Here is a 19085-nt window from a genome sequence, read left to right on the forward strand (position 1 = left end):
CCTTGTTTTGATGTCCTGTGGGTTAGAATTTTAGGCAATTACTAACAAAGGACAGATGGAAAGTTCTTAGGTGAGAAAGTTTTGTTATCATTATTCCACCCTTCTACAGGGCCCCCAGGGAGAGAAAGTTCCTGGCTGATGGACAGAGAATATTGAATGAATGGTAGTACAGGACAATTTTCAATATTGACTTGGTTGGAACAAGCTGCACCAAAGTGCATAATGACTCCTTAGTTGCTTTACTACAAATGACCATAACTCAAGATGATCATTAGTTCCCAAAATATCATAATTTGTGCTCTGGCCCTGACATCACTGGTGTTTCTCCTGCTCATTGCTATCATATGACTAAAGCATACTCATTGTGAACTGCAAAAGTTTATGATCACCTAAAATAGGGTTGAAATCATTAAGATTCAGTATTCATTCATTTAGAAGGTGCTATGCATAGATTTTTTTTTATTCCCCATGTTCAGGCAACTTGAAGTAATATACCTTTGGGAACCTATTATATTATCCTGTTTTTTTTTCTATTTGGGGGGGATAGTCTTCTGTTTTAATTTTTTTTAACTACACAAAAAATCCTCCTCCAGTGCTACCTAAAAAACTCCTTAAGGTCATTGTAAATGAAGTAAGGTTCTATAAAACAATGGTGTTAAACTCAATTGGGGAAACAGATCCCTGAAGTTGCATATATTGACTTAAAATAACACAAGTTATATTTTCTATATTTTTATTGTATTTTCATTTACTTTTTATAATGTGATCCCAATTAAATTTTAATCTGGTTCTTTGAGCTCAAGAGTTTTGCTGGTTGGATACTTCTGCTCTAGAAAGAGCTTTATTAACTTGACACCAACGAATGGGACACAATAGGATCAATAGCCTACTAAAGTTTCCTGCTCCATAGTGTAGGCTACTTTTTTTTCACTAAAAGGTAAAACAAACAAAAAATCCTTGATTGTTCCAAGCTTTAAGACTTGAACTGGTGATGTAACTCCTGGCTCCTAAGTACAAAATGTCAGGGAACAAGGGACTTCCAACTCCTCAGACTTGACACACTCTTCTACACATGCACAACATAATAGCAAATGTGGATGCCATATTGCTATACTGCTGTTATATTACTGATGCTATATATTGAAGATAAATCTTCCATGGTATTGTATTTCATTGTGTTTTAGTATCAAACCTAAACCCATTCAGGTTTAAGTTATACCTGACCCTCAAGAGAGGGTATAATGTCCTTAGAAAGATATAATAGTCCTGTTCTATTCTACCTTGCGATAAATGATGCAAAATTTGTGGAAGTGTTTATTATGGAACTATAAGTTGAATAGAGGGAACCTCTCCCATCTGCTAGACTATGGACTTGCTATGATACTTCCTGATTATGTATTCTTCTGATGTACAAATTGAGTATTTAAAAAACCATCCATTACATTTACCTAGGATCAAATATAGATGAGAAACTCCAGTCCCATCATATATATGACAGGTTAATCTGTGCCATTTATATTTAGGTATAACATAATAGTTTTTATATTTTTACAACAATGTCCCTCTTCTTCTTGTCATAGAAAATATCATATGATGACTCTTAGTGATATCATAACATAGGTCCCTGATTCTAGAGTGATTGGGAGAGAGGGATGGATGGGAAAAGTCTATTACTGCTATTTCTTCTGATATGAATTTTATGGATGCATTTAAGTTATTTTAGAACCATATTATTTCATACCAGAGAATTGAAAATCTAGTATATTCCTTTGTTTAGGGGGTGTTGATTGTGGGAGGGAAGGACTTTATGGAAATATTTACTCTGGAAATATAGTTGTTGGGTTTTTGTTGTTGTTTGTTTGTTTTTTTCAGGGCAATGAGGGTTAAGCGACTTACCAGGGTCATACAGCTAGTCAGTGTCAAGTGCCTGAGGTCGGATTTGAACTCAGGTCCTCCTGAATCCAGGGCCAGTGCTTTATCTACTGAACCACCTAGCTGCCCCCAATAACATGTTTCTTGGGTCACAGTCGAGTGATATATTTAATTATCATAAAGTTAACAGAATGTGAAAACAAGGAGAAAAACAAGTATAAATTCATATAGCTTACGTAGAAAGATGTTTTAGAAAATACTTTAACAAATAATTCAGTCACATGGAGAAATCATACTATGGTTTTATATCTTTAGTTTTAAAAAACTTTAATCCTAATTATGATGAATGCTATTATTCAATATTAGGGATTCAGGGCAAATAGGTGAGGGTTTCTTCCCTCTAGGCATCTTCTTTCACAAAGTTACCATGAGACCATACAGTTTTCTTCTAGGTCCATGAGAAATCTTGTGTAGTCCTTGCTGAATTCAGCTGAAAGGCCAAAACACAATAAATATAATGGCTGCAAACATCTTGTGACTCACATCATATTTATGGTATAATCAGAATGGAATTCTGGGAGAGAGGGGAGAAGCCTCTCCCTAATATGTCGTAAGTCTCTATCTGAAGGCTCTGTATTTGTTTTAGAGAATCAACAAGCATTTGTTAAGCACTTTAATATTATATTGTTAGCAGAAATAGAAGGAGGAAATAATTATGCTTTCATTGATTTCATTATCCGTGATCAATCAGAGGAGGGGAAAAGAACTATATAATTAAACTTCATTAATCTAGAGTCCAATAATTCAAAGTGTGAATTCAATTTGGCATGGAAAATTACAGCACTGATGCTTAAAGATAGTAAGTATTGATTAGTTAAACCCATCTATATGTCAGTGAATTATAAACATTTTAATAAATAAATAAAATTAATTTTAACTGATACATTGCTTATGTAATAGACTGAAGTTTACCTTTGCACTAAATAATCAACAGTAAAACTTCAATAATATTTATCCTAATTAAAAATAAAGATGGAACTTTCATGTACTTGTAAATAATTTTGGCCGTAATTTTCTAAATAACAAATATTTTGAAGTATATTATATACAATTACGTGTCGTGATATATGCTATTATAATATAATCACATGCTAACATTACTATATTATAAAAATAGAACATTATATCTTAATTTAGAGCAATATGCAATGAATACACAGGAAATAAAAATACACAATTTTGGCTCTATTTCTTTGTTACTAATTTTTGAAACCCAGATAATTTTATATTACATGATTATACATTATACTCACTATATAGTATGCATAATATGCATAATACAGTACTCTAAATCATATTACCTTGTAAAACCAATATGATATTATCATAATACAATATATATTATATATAATCATATTGAAATGAGAATATAAGCAATTTACTAATCAATAGATATTCTGATCAATAAATTAATAATATTACATTACTTAATAACATTATACATATAAATTATTTTGGCTCTATTTTTTAGTTAATTAGTAATTTGATTACTTGATCACTATTTATATATATATATATATATTCATGTATATTTGCATAAATAATATGTTGAAGTCTAGATAATTATATTACAAGTCTGTGTTTGTGTCTAAAATCATTCTTGCAAATTCTTTTTCCAGTAATGTAGTATAGAGCAACACTATTTTATATCAAACTTATGAACATTTTTCTAGATAAAGTCCTATCACGGTTTAATCCCATAAAGTGTCATTAATTTCAGAGAATACAACATCACATTCTCATTAATGACTCTTCCAAGACTAATTGCAGAGATTTGGGGGGCAACTATAATTCCAATGACTCAACTGTACATAAGCCACTCAGAAGCTTAAAACCAGTCTGACCATTTCTAAGCAGAGGTTACAAATTATTCTTCAAATAGTTTTTAAGGTAAATTTTGGCTTGATGTGATCAAAAACAACATCTGTGATTAGAAATTTTAAAAAATGGAACGAATTGTCTTCATGGAATGATTTTCCCTCAGAAATCTTTATACAGAGAATAAATAAACACTAGTTGGGTGTGTTATATTGGAAATTCATTTTAAATATGAGTTGTACTAGATGAATCCCATAGACCCTTCCTTCTCTCTAATTTCATATTTCCTCATCTGTAAAATGGGACTGATACTTGTTCATGGAATCATAGAAATTCCTAATTGGAAAGGAATTTCTTAGCTATTGAATCAGTTGTTGTTCATCTTTTTTTTAAAACTAACCCATACCTTAAAGAAATCTCTCAATATAGCACACATGACTAGTTGTCATCTGGTATCAATTCGAAGACCTCTTATGAGGGAGAAGCCACTGCCTCTCACTGTTGCTCAATCCATTTTTGTACAGCTCTAATTGAAAGGCACTTTCCCCTTCACATCAAACCTAAATTTGCTTCTTTGAAAATAGTATTTATTGCTACAAGTTCTCCCTCCTGGGGCCAAACAGAACAAATCCTCTTCTACATGCCAGTACTTCAAATACTTGAAGACAGTTGTCATATTCAGAAAGTATTTTGTTTTCATGGATCAATATTCCCTGGGTTTTTTTTTTCACCTGCTTTCATATGACATGGATTCAAGGTCTTTCACCATCCTGGATGGCCTCTACTCAATACTCTCTAGCTTTTCAATATTATTTTTAAACTATGGTGCCCCAAAGTCAATGCACAACACCTGACAGAGGTGGACTCTATTCATTCCTTTATTCAACAATTACTTCTTTCTTTATTGCCTATGGCCAAGTCAACAAATGTTTATTAAGCTCACATGGTGAGCCAAGCACCATATTAAGGATACAAAGAAAACCAAAGCATAACATGCTCTTGAGAAGCTTACATCTAAATGAGGGAAATGATGTATATGTTTAAGTAAATATAAAATATGAACAGTCATATTGGGATGAACTGGACATGGCTTAATGTAGACCTGGCACTTATTCTGAGCTTTGAAGGAAGGCAGGTAACTCTAAGAAACAGAAGTGAAGATGGAGTGTTTTTCAGGCATGAGAGAAAGCCAGTATAAGGGAACAGAAGCAGTAGATGCAAAATCACATTATGTTTTGTTTAGTAGTTTCAGTTGTCTGATTCTTCATGTTTGTTTGTTTGTTTGTTTGTTTTGTTTTGGCAGAGATACTGAACTGGTTTGCCATGTTACCAAGAGTATCAATGAAAGGACTACCTGTCTGAAAATATCTGTCTTCCAAACCTTCAATCTTTTATGATGGTTGTGTGTGTTCCATGTTCTAGCGTAGTAACTGGCTATAAGTACTATGCATCCTCCTGGACACATCAATACACCAACTCTACTTCTTCCATGGATCTTGATGATATGAATTTATAGCTTTTTGTATAGTGTTAAGGAAATCAATGAACAATTCCAGGGCATGAATACCATCTATTATCTCCCATGTGTTTTCCATAGGCCTGCCTTCCTTACAGTCCACTAGTTAATGATATCAGCACTACTGACTATGAGATTTAAGAATATTATAAATTACTGATAGTAGGCAAGTCCACAATTAGTGATAGTAGGCAAGAATTTGGAGATTTTAGTTTAAAGTCATAGTCAATCCATCATAACAATGACACATAACAATCCAACAACAAAGATTCAGTGAGAAGCGTAAGTATTGGATTTATTTTTGTAATTTACTGCCCAAGTGATAGAGAAAGGCACATTTCTTTATAAGGCAATTTCTATGAAACCTATTTGGTGCAGAGATCACAGAAATATAGGCAGATCTGATCCTTTCTATGCTCAAAGATTCCTCTTAGGTATGATGGTGAAAGGCCCAGTGTTTCATTAGAACAAACTGAGAAGATCTATGCAAGTCATTTGGCAGAATGAGGTTATTTGGGATTTTGTTTATTGCTTAATTGTTTGTGTAGTACTGATGTGTTGTTGGCTAAGCTTTGATATTTGCCTATGTTGCAAGGCTGTTTGCCCAGGGGTCTATTCCTTATGGCTGTGATTAACTGATATGTAGTGCTTATTGTAAAAGTACCTCTGGTAAACTGAAACTTGTACAACTTAGAATCTGACAGCAGTGGTTTCCATGAAGTAATTTCAAAAACCATGAAACAAAAAGTCAGGGAGAAAATGGATTGGGAATGAATAAGAGAACGCATTCTTTTTAGAATTCCTTATATAATCATCAACACAGTAGAGACCTTACTGACTATGAGTCTTCTAGTCTGACATTCTATATAACATTTGTTGAAACCAGTTCAGTTTAAGTACTTCCATTTTGAAAACTGTCCTCTATTAGGTACCTAATTTTTGTTTTTCTGTTCCCCCAAAAATATTAGTCAACAGCAGAAAATAGCTTAATCTATGTGAGCCTGAGTAATCCATGTAATAGCAAGGTCTTTTGCTTTATTTCAGCAATGAAATATTGTCTCAATTTTAGTATTTAGGAAACTCTGAAATCTAGTAAGCATCTTGACACCTACTGGTCCAAACATTATGGTTCTTTTTCCTATATTCACAGTACTAAAACATTTTGAGCAGCTTTGTAGAAGTCTCCTGTGCCGGTCAGTTTGCCTAATAAAGCTTTAAGCAAAATATTGCTTCCCAAACAGATGAGTAGTTTTATTTTATGACACATTGATATTCAGAACAAGATTTCTTCTAATAATATGTTTGGATGAATAATTATGTAATGACACCTTTTAGGACACAAAGATGGGTGTTTAGTATATAGCACACTTCAAAATAATGAAGCTATTGACAGCACTAAAATTAAATTATTATACACTAAATTTGATATACATTTTTGAACTGGGCAAATATGGGAATTGGTTTTGCTTATGTATATTTGTTATGGGAATTTTGTTTTTCTTTCTCAGTGGAAGTGGTGAGGTAAGTGATAAGGGAAAATAAATTATTGTTACTTAAAAAAATAAAATGTAGTTTACAAACAGAATTGTGGTTGCTTGTTGCCAACTTTATTTATTCTATTATTTAGAAGAACCTGCTGGTAATGTGGGAAAAAAGGTGAACTATCTTTGCAAAAATAGAAACTCCATCTCTGACCTTTAGGTGAATATTTCAATAGTTTGCAACTGTATGTATTCATTCTGTACATTGTTTATTAGTCTGGTTTCATTGGGTGACCATAAAACAAATAATTTTTATTATCAACTTAAAACAATGGGGTTAATCTCCTATGTATAAGCAATACTCTTAGGAAAGATAGTAACATAACTGATGGTGGGACTCCCACCATGTTACTTCAGGGTGTGTTCCTATTGTAGCTTAGTAGCATAAGCCATGACAACACTGTGTCCTGTTGAGTCTGAATGCAAAGGGGAAGAAAGCCTGACAGAACACAATAGGGGCGGCCAAAATAGGTTCCAAGAGACTGCCAGATAAAGACAAAAGCACTGGTAGCTTTGGTGGTTTAGGTCAATAACCTGAATGTTCATCCCTACCTAGTTAGGGGAACTAAGAGAATGGAATCAAGAGAAAGGAAAGTGTGAATAAGCACTAAAGGAGAGGAATTGTTCTGTGCTTGTTGTTTTTTGTTTTTGTCCAGTTTTGTTTGGTTTAGGTAATGGTAGATCAATTTACCTTTGGGAGTAAAACTCTCATGATAATTACACAGTTCAATGTCAATCACTTAATGGAGTAAAAATGATTGTCTTTCTGGATCTGATAGGCCAAGCCCTTTGAGTAGCAGAGAGTGCAGTATATAGTACTGCTGATCAGGGTGACAGCATGATTTATGATGCTAGAGAATAGAGAAGGTCTAGGAAATATGGACTTGTCTCTAGGTTATAAGCCTCTTAGTCTGATTGTTCCAGATTGTTTTAGGACCACAAATACCAAGTAGCACCAGTGTCCTCCAATATGACTATCTTGTCAACCAGTACAAAAAATACTTCAGGGAACCTATCGCAAGCCTCGGAACTTTGTTTGAACTATTCAATAGGCAGTCACTCTTTGGGGGATTCAAATCATAGCATCTTGCCTCCCTTTGCATCCTTGGAATTGTTTGTTACAGAACAGGTAAAATATTGTTTGATTCTCCTGCTGTAATTGATAAAGGCAACATTCACAAGCACTGTCATGATTTATCCCTACTAGTACATTTCTTGGTCCTGGATCACCTTATATTGGTTTCTTATTATATAAAAGCTTATACTAACAATCATAGGGCCTAAGGCCATGGGTACAGAGAAGTATCTTAGCATTCCCCTGTTGATGGAATGTTTAACAACATCCTATGGCTCTGTGGTTTTCAGAATTCATAAGTTCTGGGTACCCAGTAGAGACTTCATTCCAGAAACAGAGTATTGTTCCTAGATTTGTTCTCTGCCCAATAAAATAAACAAGTTAAACTATTATCAAGTGAATAGTCCCCACTGGAATGTTATTTGGCTCCACTTCTGGTATGGAATAAAACCTGGGAAATGGTGCAGTCTGCATGAAGATAATGCAATAAAAATAACAGAGGGTTCCCTTTGCATGAATGCCCCATTGGTTATAGATGTGATGTATCATGAGTCAGTCTAAGAGGTCTCCTAACTATCCTATAGACTCAGACTCTAAGAACTGTGATGGGTATGGTGAATGTAAAGAACTATCAATGGTAGAAGCCAAAGTTCATACACAAAGGGTAGCTATACAAGGTATGTAATCAAGTGGTCTGAATTATAAAAAAAAAATAATCAGTTGTGAGTAACAGAATTACTTGGAATGGAGAATAAGAAAGGGAGAATAAGGTGTAAGAAGACTGGAACAGAAGAAGGAGGCAAGTAATGAAGGGTTTTGAGTATAAAGGAGAATATTTAAAATTTGATAGGATGCCACTAGATTCTATTGAAGAGGGATGTGACATAGTTATACCTGAGAGGAAGATCAATTTGATGTCTAAGTGGAGGATAGATTAGAGTGGGAAAGACCTGAGGCAGGTAAACCAAACAGAGGGCTCTGGCAATACTCTAATGTTGAGTTGATAATGAATGATGAGCTTTTTTTTCAAGTCTAAATTCTTGGGTACAAAGGAGAGCCTGCTTCCATGAATCCCTAGTCACAATACAGAAAAGAGCAAAAATCGCCTGGGGAAGGTTTTTGAAGCACATCTATATACAAGTTTTTTAGAATGTATGTGAAATGAGGGTGGAACACGCTATCTGTAGGGCTAATAGATATTGGACTAAATTGACCAATCAAGTAACTATCATTACCCAAAAATTTCGGACAACTTTTCTTCAGATATTAACTCGATTTAAAAAAAAATCTAATATCAATAAAAATGTACCCAAACTAACATCTCCTATATCCCAATAATTCAATTACCAGAAAGGAACTTCTCCTAATATTCAAAAACCTTTAGAAGAAAATTTAGTCTTTTGACACCTTGACAATTTATGAAGAATTTATGGCAGATTTTTGAGTTTAGTGAATACTGATTTACAGATAGATATGTATTTCTCTTGGCAAAGTACACAAAAGGATGACATAAATTTAATGTACTAAAGTAATTTACTAGCAATAGCACACAAAGAAGAATAGCAAGCCACTTATCTCTGTTTGTGTCTATTTTTTTCATGCCTTGACACAGGTTAAAAGATTTTAGATCTGCTTTGTCACAGAGTTGGTATTGTGTGGAATGATGTATTTGAAAGGGTAGTTTCTCCCTCTTCCTATTTGATTTTCTGCAATGCTCTCTTGGTTTCAGATCCTGCTTCTCTCAGAAACAAAATGCTTCCAACTAATAAAGTAGATGGGTTATTTTTCCTCCTTAGCTCTCAACAATTATTGCTTTAAATCAAGATAACATTAGTAAGCCAAGTAAAAGAGGAACATGCCTTGAAATGCTGACCCTGAAAAAATCCTTTTAAAGGAGAATAAACTTTTTTTTTTTTTGCATATTCACAGTCTGAGTGTCACTCTGGGAGTTGTAATTATGGTGGCACTATGTAGTTTTATTCCAGTTTTCATGTGAAAAAGACTACCTTAGGTTTATAAAACATCACAGTCCAAATGCCATTTTCTCAAGTTAAGATTTATTATTTGTAGTCTAATTTAATTGACTCTCAAAATATTCAATCTCCTATCTGTATATTGTTCAGGCACACATCTAAGACAAATTTCTAGAATTTGTATAGTGTTATCCATATAAATTCACCGAACACATAAATCTCATAAATACATAGTGTACTGAACAGTGGATAATCATCATCATCATCTAAATAGAAATACCATTAACTTACTGAGGGAAACAATGAAAACAAACATAAATTCTTATTTTGTAGTTACAGTTACATTACGTACAGTTTGCCATATGCAGTAATGGGGTCCTCTAGCCACAACAGCAAAAGCTAAATGGAAATCATCTGCATGGTTTGATCTAGACAACATAGACAAACAGGTCCACATGCCCTTAATTTTCTTTTCAATCTCCCTTCAAACACTGGAATGAAGTTATTCCTTTGGGTAAATGCATTTTCTTCAATAATCCCTTAACAAATTCAGATATGTAAATAAAGTGGGATATTTTGTAAATATACACATTAGCAATAAATATCTAATAAGTACTATATTCTTCTAGAGGCTAGGTATTTTTAAAAAAGATATATAACCTCAACCTCAGAAATATTGCTTTCTACTTAGAGAGACAGGATATATTTGAGGAAAAAATACAATTAAAAATTCAATGTATTGAGAAACAAATGAATTGTATAGATGATAGATACTGAGCTACTTATGAGTGAGTAGAGATAGACAAAGTTTCATAAGGATGTGAGACCTTCATAGGGATGTGAGAATGGTAGGATTCTGTTAGTAAAGAGAAAAATAGGGCACTGAAAAGGGAAGAGGCATGTTCAAATGAGTCAACATGTCAATAAACATATGTTATGGTCATCCATCTTCTTTAATGCCAATGAGAAAAAAAGATAACTTATATTTGAGATATTTTGTTTCATTGAAATATAATACAAGAAGTCTTCACTGACAGCTGAAAAATAGGGAAAGGCATTTTTCAAAGGGGCATCTACCCTGGATGGGTAGGTGGGGAAAAGTATTACCTTTTTTTCCCAACTGCTTTCTCAAATTATGCAATTCTTAGTATGGATTGGTGCACATACTAAAATTATGGTAGTGACTACTGTGATGATGATAAGAGATATCATGCTATAGTGACTAAAGTGCAAAGTTGGAGTAAGGAAGACATAACTTATATCTCTGGGCCTCATTTTCTTCACATTTCCTCACAGAAGGAAGAATTGTAGGAACTGACAAGTCATGCTTTCACAACAGAAAATTTGGTGGAAGCTAGAGAACACCTAATATTCAAGTCACTAAATACATAAGCAAATAAAATATGTTGAGAAAATGACATGTTTCTTGTATAAGAACATAAAGTCGAACAAATATATTATCTATATACTCCAACCATAAAGCGAATACCCCTTTCCATTAGTTCTGCTTCTGTGGTATTAGGCTCTGACAGATAAGGTTTTAATATCCCCTTATCTTGAACTGGATCTCCAAGACATGTTCCAGACACTTAAAAAGCATAAAACTTCTTGAGGGCAATGCTTGCTTTCATGGATTGTATTTGTTCATAGTGCTTCTCATATAGTAAATGCAGTTGCAGAAGGTGGGATTTTAGCTGAGATTTTTTAACTGTGAAGTAGAATCTAAAAGTGAGAGTAATCCATGGATGGGGATAATCAGCAAAAGTATGGAGTTAGGACATGGAGTATCCTATTCAAGCAACACTCAGAAGACCATTCATTGTTGGTGGAATGTAAGAGTACTTGGAAGGGAGTGAAGTAGAAGAAAATTAGAGATGTATAAAATCAGGTTGTGAAAAACTTTGAAAGTCAAACAGAATTTATATTTGATACTGGCAATAATTAGGATCCAATGTAGTTTGGGTAGGTGAATGATTTTCTGAATGATGTTCCTACATTTCCTGAACTGCAGGAAGAACACTTTGGCAGCTGAGTGGAGGATGGCCTGGAGGGGAGATATTGGAGAAAGTGGAATCAACTATTCCACTATTCCAATAGTCTATGTGTGGGGTAATGAAGGCCTGTACCAGGATGGTGGTTCTGTGGGTAGTAAGAAGGGGAAAATAGAAATTATAGGACATAGCAACAAGTCCAATGAGAGCAAGGTAACATGTGTTCCACACATTTGATAAAGGTTACTCACTATTCTGGTACTACAAATGCTTCTTGCAGAAGGTGAGACTTTACTTGAGACTTGAAGGAAGTCAAAGAAGCTAGTAGATGGAGATAAAGGGGAAGAGAAGTCCAAGCATTAGAGGAAGCAAGTGAAAATGCCCAAAGAAGGCGTATGAACTATCTAATGAGAGGAACATAAGAGGCCAGTGTCACTGGTTTAAAAATATTTAGGGTGGGGCAGCTAGTGGCGCAGTGGATAAATTACTGGCCCTGAATTCAGGAGAACCTGAGTTCAAATCTGCCCTCAGACACTTGACACTTACTAGCTGTGTGACCCTGGGCAAGTCACTTAACCCTCATTGCCCCACAAAAAAAATTTTTTTTTAAATATTTTAGGGTTTAGGAAGAACAAATTTTTAAAAGCCTGGAAAAGTATAGGGGTGTCAGCTTTTGAAGGTCTTTAAAAGCCAAAGGATCTAATGCTAGATCCTAGAGGCAATAAGAAGTCACTGGAGCTGATGGCATATCAGGTGCCATTGTCAGACTTGCACTTTAGGAAAATCAGTTTGATAACTGAGTAAAGGATAGACTGGAGTGGGGAGACTTGAAGCAGGAAGACCAATCAAGAGGCACTTGCAATAATCAAGGCATGAGGTGAAGGTGGCATTGGTGTCAGAGGAGAGCAGGAGGTATATACAAAAGATGTCAAGAATGTAGAAATGATATGACTTGACAACTTATTGAATAGAAATGGGTGAGAAAATGTGACAAATCAAGGATCACTTAGGCTGAGAACCCAATTGACTTAGGAGGACAATACTCTCAGAAGTAACAGAACTGTTGAAGAGGGGAGCATTGGAAGGGGGATATAATGAATTTAGTTTTGAACATATTGAGCTAATGATGTCTATGGAACATCTAGTTACAATTATCTATTAGCAGAATTGGAAACTGAGGAGATGCCCATCAGTTAGTGAATGGGTGAACAAATTGTGACTGTGATGGTACTACTGTGCTGTAAGATGGTTTCAGAAAAACCTGGGAAGATTTTTATGAACTGGTGAAAAGTGAAGTGAACAGAACTAAGAGAACATTGTATATAGTAAAAGCAATAAGTAATGATAATGACCTTTAAAATATGATGATCTATGTCAAATTCAAATGACTCATGATGAAAAATGCTATACAACTATAGAAAGAGGTTTAATGAATTCTGCATGCATATTGATGAATATTTTCTAATTTTCTTTATTTTTTGTGCTTTTCTTCTTTTTTGCAATACTACTAATATGGAAATATTTTGCATGACTTCACATGTATAATAGGAATCTATTATTTGCTTTCTCAATGGGTGAGGGAGGACCCAGAGGGAAATTTGGAACAGGAAAAAATTAGCAAATTTTTAGAAATCTAAAAATTAATTCAAGATCTAAGCTTTAGAGATCAGCATAAGGGTCTTGGTTGGAAAAATAAATCTGAGACTCATTTATATAGAGATGATAGTTGGATTCATGAAAATTGATGAGTTCACAAAGTGAAAGCATATAAAAGTCTAAGAGAAGTAATCTTGAGGAATAGTTACAATTAATAGGTGAAACCTGCACCAGAATAGGAAACTAAGAAGGAGCAGCCAGACCAACCTGTTTCTCTCTCTCTCTCTCTCTCTCTCTCTCTCTCTCTCTCTCTCTCTCTCTCAATCTCTCTCTCTCTCTCTCTCTCTCTCTCTCTCTCTCTCTCTCTCCCTCTCTGTCTCTCTCTCTCTCTCTCTCAATCTCTGTCTCTGTCTGTTTCTATCTCTCTATGTATCTCTGTCTGTTTCACTCTTTGTGTGTTTCCACACTCACAACTAAAGAAAAGAGAGTATCAAGAGAAATAGAGTGGTATAACTATTGGAATGACGCCACCTGCTGGAGATTTACTGTAGTAAGGCTCCACCAGAGAAGGCCTCTGAGGGCAAGGCCATGCAGCTTTTCTATGGTGTCAGGTAGTGACGTTTGCTTGTGGGAGGAAGAGGGGGGTGAGGCTGGCTCTCTAACTCTTTTTCCTCAGGACTTGGGGGGAGAAAGGAGCTAGAAATGTGCTCTCCCTTTAATAGATAGATGAATCTAGACCTTTCTCTTTCTTTTCACCAAATTCTTATTCTCCTTAATAAATGCTTAAAAGTCTAACTCTTTCTAAAGATTATAATTTATTGGTGACCACTCATTAGATATTTTAAAAAGACTAGCTAGAATTTTAGCCCCTTACAGTGGTCAACGGTTTCCAAGGCTTCAGAAAGTTCAAGAAGATAAGGGTTGAGAAAAGACCCTTAGAGTTGGTAATTAAGAGATAACTGGTAATTTTGGAGAAAGTAGTTTCAGTTTAATGATGATGTTGGAAGCCAAAGAGTTAGGAAGTGAGTAAAAAAAAAGTGGAGACACTGACTATAATCAGTAAGCCTTCTCAAGGAGTTCAGCTAGAAAAGGAAGAAGAGATATAGGATGATATTTCTCAGTGATGGTGGAAGGAAGGATTTTTTGATGATGGGGGAAATATGAGCATGACTATATGCAGTAGAAAAGCATCTAGTAGACAGATATTAAAGGCTGGTGAGACAGTGAAGATGATAGATGGAGAAATTTTCAAGAGAAGATGGGAGGGAATGGAATTGCATGAAAATGTAGTTTGATCTCTTTAGTCCCTAATTGACTCTCATGTCTGTTGCCAAGATTCCACTCCTTGAAGCTGTTTCTAGTTCTGTGTGATTGTATCATGTATTCCTGTCTATCTATAGGGTGTCCTTGATTCTTCAACTTCATCTCAAACTCTAACACTGACCCATCAACTGTTAAATTCAGTGTTGGCTTCTGAGCAAGGAACTCCATTGCTAGAGGAGTCTCTCTATCTCTATCTCTCTCTGTCTCTCTCTGTCTCTCTGTTTCTGTCTCTCTCTGTCTCTCTGTTTCTGTCTCTCTCTGTCTCTGTCTCTCTCCCTCCCTCTCTCTCTCTTGACCAAAACCTTTCAGCAAGCAATACTATAATAATTATAATTTTAAAAATACATATTTCTGGTCAGAAAGGTATGCGAATGGCTAATACTGATACCATCTAAATATATTTATGAATCATTTTCTCAATTACTAGAAGGTCCTCAAAAAGTGTTTAAAGCTGCTTTATGAAAGTTTAAACTATATTGAAAATGGTGGTAATTTATAAATAAGGGTGGTAGAATATCTCTCTTTATATAATCTCTTTGACATAACAAAAGGAAAGCTATTAAAAATATTTTTGGAAAGCAGGATAAAATATTCTTGCTATATTTATCTTTGAAAATGGTAGTATTAAACAGTGTCAGGGGATAAATAACCACAAATGTAATACAAGTATATGGAGCACTCTTCTAAGTAGAGATATTTCTGGATGCTTTAATTTTTTCTACTATTTACCCAATTTTAGTTACGGAATAATATGCATCATTCACTGTATATAGTCACTGTTTTATTTTATATCTGTGAGATTTTGTATGAAGGAACGTGGCCCCCAGTTGTACACATTGAGCCAATTCAAGAATCTCTTCACCTGCCTTTATAAAGTTAGTCACAGAAGGGTCCCTTCCCCCTTTACATTGATAGAGGCTAGAGGTTAGGCCTTAAATTTTCCTATATTAATCAACATAAGAAATATATCAAAGTTCTACCTAAATAAATAATAATAATTAAAATGCTACACTATTGAAAGGAAACTAATGACATTTTATATTTATGGCTAAAATTCCAAGCTGCTGTCAACATTGCTAGAAAATTAATTTAAGCTAAAAGACTCCATAAGTTGGATATGCATTAATATTTTATTGTTGATTTGTTAAATGAGAGGAAATGCTTCCTAAGCAGAAGGTATCTGTGAGAGGAAAAATGTTAATAAAATTTTCACTAAAGAAAGAATCAATAAAAGTGTCTTATTGAGTGGTTCTGGAAAAGAAGGAAATAATTTATACTCAGTGGCAGATGCAGAATTGTTTTTGGCAAGAAAAAGAGAAAGGGATGACTTACAGGCTTGTTGAAGTAATGTTCTATGGAAATATTTCTGATGTGTTGAAATGTGAGGAAGAAAAAATCTCAGTGGAAAGTGGCATAAATGTATCTTATTACAGTTCATCAGTGGCATGTATTATAAATTCCATTTTTAAAATAAAAGAAGCAATCAATGAATAAAGATCAACAAACTGTTCTAGGTGCTAGGTATACAAAACCAAAAATACAACAATACCTGCACTCAAGAAGCTAATCTTCTATAGAGGAAGAAAGAATGTACATATATATATTTTTAAAAGTATATAAGAATATGATGATTTTTTTGGTGTGTGGGGACACCATCAGCTTTGTAAATTAGGAAAGGCCTTATGCAGAAGGTAGCATCTGAGGATATGTTTTTTAAAGAAACCAGAGAATATAAGATGCAGAAACTAGAAGGCAGTATGTTCTACGCATGAAAAACAGCCTATGGAGGCATGGAGACAGGAAATGGAGGGTTACATGTGAAGAACAGCAAGAAATCCAGTTTGTTTGGACTATGCATTATGTCTTGTTTGTGGAAAAACCAGGAGGCCAGTGTCATTGGATCAAATAGTGCCTGAGAGTAAGGTTTAAGAAGACTGAAAGGTAGGAAGGGCCAAAGTTATGAAGGGCAATGCATGCCAAGCAGAGGATTTTGAATTTGATCCTGGAGGTTAAAGGGAACCATTTTGGGGCAGGATATAGATGAGTTTCTAGCAAAGAACACTGAAAATGAACAACCACACATGTTGGAAGAGAAATCAAAACAAAAGTGACCAGAAATCACAAAGCAAGTAAGTTAAAAAAAAGTTTTTATTGTAATAAACTGCCATTAATTTGAAATATTTTCAGTGGATTAAACAGAGAGCTAGTTGATTTCAACCCCATTTACTGGAAACAGACAAAAAGGTGAGATTTTTCACATAACAAAATATTTTTTAATGCAATTCCAAATATTTTTTGCAATACTTAGAAGGTAAGAAGTACTATTTCTAAAGAAAAGAAGTACTAAAGTGGTGCACTTCAGAAAACATCCGAGTTGTTATCCTTGTACAAAATATTACAGAAAAAAATTAAGTATTCTGTGACTGAAAAAAACATTTTATATATTTTCAAATGTCTCTGTCACACTTTGAAAAGGAGATTGCAACAATATCTAACATGAAGGCATCAGCAGAAAGTAAGGAATATCTAATGTGAGTGAAAAGATACCAAATGTAAGTTAAAAAACATTTAAGATGTTAAATGTTAAGCTATAACTAAAACTATTATTCTGTCCAAACAAGAGTAAACTGAAATGTTTGAGAACCCTTTACATCTAACATCTGCTGTGTAAATCTTTCAATATTTTCAATAATTTTAATATCCATTTAACTGCAATTTCCCTCCAACTTATCTTCTCAACTGCCATCTAACTGATATTTCCTCTGATGTTTGCCACAGTACAAATGGGCAGCTAAGTGGTGCAGTGGATAGAACACTGGCCCTGAAGCTAGGAGGATCTGAGTTCAAATCTTCACCTCAGACACTTACCAGCTAGCTGTGTGACCCTGGACAAGTCAGTTAACCCCAATTGCCTTAAGCATCTGGAGCCATCTCCAGTCATCCTGATTTATATCTTGTCACTGGACTCAGAAGTCTCTGGAGGAGAGAGTGGGGTTGGTGACTTTGCACAGCCCTCCTTCACTTAAAATACAATCCACTGCAAATCATGATATCTGTCATGCTCCTCTTTGAGAACAAAGGACAAATAAGAACAACAACAGCCACATTACAAAAGTACAACAGAAAGAGTGCCTTATATGCATTAAGGCTCATTGAAATGATGGAGGAGGAATAAGAAAAAATGAAGACAGTGATGATGATTATGGAAATAATGATGATGATGACAATAATTTCTTCATATACATGTAGGTATTAATAGAAAGTCACCTTCAGTTGCAAACTATTGCTTTGGGCTCTGTAAAACTAATTATGTGTAGCCCCAGGAGGCGGATTACTTAATTAATTATCTTCACCCTTAGAAAAACTCCAGATTACTGTGAAATTCCACCACATCCCTTTCATGATTCTTCCTCCTATTAATTTACTGGAGTAATACCAACAAACTAAAATTCATAAGTTTTCTAAGAGTAGTTTTTGTTTCTTTTTCCTTTTGACCTTGTGTATTCTTGCTATCTGTTCTTGAATCTCCTTAATGCCTTATTCAGATCAGAGTCTTGATAATTTATATCATTCCTGCACAGTTTCAGAAAAAGTGACATTCACATGTAAACAAAATAAATATTGAATGCTACATAATGATGTTTTATAGAAGAATCTCATAGATCAAAGTTCAGATGCCAGTGCGAATGGCCTATGTTTATACATTCCAAAAGAATAGGATATATAACTTAAGGAGCATATAAATCTATGCACAAATGGTCTAATGATGAATATATGATGAAAACATGTTTAATCTATCCACAGGAAGCCCTTTAGTTATGTGGCAATTAAATTGAAATAATTTTGCCCACTAGTCATGTATATTCTTAAGTAAAATATAATTAGTATTATAATTTCTCCTATCCTTAATAAAGCTCTTCTACCCTTACTCTCTTGCCAAATGTTCAAATGCTCAGGGAAGGAACAGATGGAATGTTTTATCCTGATGCCCTCATTTATGACCTAAAGGCATCCCTTATTCTCTTGGGGTCAGGGGTGAAGTTATTCTCCATGATGCCTCTGTCCTCAGGCCTTCCTAAGCAGGGAACTGCCAACTACACTATATTTATGCTAAATTATGTGATGATTATATCATAAGGGTTAATGTTCCTTTGGGATTAAGTTTTAATCTAACCCATTTCACTAAATGGAAGATCTTTGAATAATAAACCAACGTTATAACATTTTATAGGTGAGTTAAGGATAAACAGCATATATAGTAACAATTTCAAGGTGTTTAAGTTTGATCAAAAATAAATATAAAGTGAATGTCATTAATAC

The sequence above is a fragment of the Dromiciops gliroides genome, chromosome 3 (genome assembly GCF_019393635.1).
Source record: "Dromiciops gliroides isolate mDroGli1 chromosome 3, mDroGli1.pri, whole genome shotgun sequence".
Taxonomy (NCBI): domain Eukaryota; kingdom Metazoa; phylum Chordata; class Mammalia; order Microbiotheria; family Microbiotheriidae; genus Dromiciops; species Dromiciops gliroides.